Raw genomic sequence first — 1,138 nt, forward strand, 5'->3', positions numbered from 1 at the left:
CGAAAAAAAGGGCGCCGGTGATTGGTTTTCCGGCGATGTTTCCGGCGGATTTTCCCCGTTTCCGGCGGATTACGGCCGCCGGAAAATCTTCGCCCGTTTTTAAAAAAAATCTTGATTAACTTAAAAAGTAAATAAAAAAAAAATTTAAAAAATTCCGACGGAATATTCCGCCGGAAATCCGCCGGAAAAAAATCTCGCCGGAAAAACATATATATATTAAATATTTTTTAAAAAAAAATTCCGGCGGAATTTTCCGCCGGAAATCTGCCGGAAAAAAATCTCGCCGGAAATATAATATTTAAAAAAAATATATTTTAGAAAAGATTTATTTTTTTAATAAATACCGCCGGAAAAATATATATATATATATTATATATTAAATATTTTCTTTAAAAAATAATATTTTAAAAAAGATTTAATTTTTTTAAAATACCGGCGGATAAATCCGCCGGAAATATATATATAATAATATTTTAAATTTATTTTAAAATTAATATTTAAAACCTGTATTTAATACCTATATTTAAAAACTGCAAATCTATACAATATTAAAACTGAAAATAAAAAGACAAAATAAAACTAAATATCATACATTAAAGTGAAACTACAATTATTCCAACCAAACAAAAACTAAATTGTTTCAAAGGGAAAGACAATATTCAATATGGTGGTGGCTGGGGGAAATGTTGAGATTGACTGAGCTGTCTAACCAAAGCAGCCATATCTTGAAGTTGTCTATCTTGTTGCTCCTCCCTCTGTCGTCGTCGTTCCGCCTCCACCCGCTGTCGCTCCTCCTCCGCCAATCTCCAATTCGTAAGATATCCTCTCGTCTTCTAGACCAATCGTTAATGAACATAACTTAAGTCAATCATCCCATTAGAAAGATTAGACATTTTAGTTTTACTATAAAACCAAAATTGTAGTGATAAATGTAGTGTTCGGATTTGGATCAACACAGACAACTCCAAAATTAAATCGACATTTCAAAGTTAGGTTTTCCTACAAGGTTTCTCTCCTCAAGAAAAATATATATATATATCTCTCTCTCACTCTCTTTCTCTCTCTTATGTACATATATATATATATATGTATATGTATGTATAAATTATATATATATTTTTCATGAGATAAGAAAATG

This window comes from Cynara cardunculus (genome assembly GCF_001531365.2).
Source record: "Cynara cardunculus var. scolymus isolate 2C chromosome LG 3, CcrdV1, whole genome shotgun sequence".
In the NCBI taxonomy this organism is placed as follows: domain Eukaryota; kingdom Viridiplantae; phylum Streptophyta; class Magnoliopsida; order Asterales; family Asteraceae; genus Cynara; species Cynara cardunculus.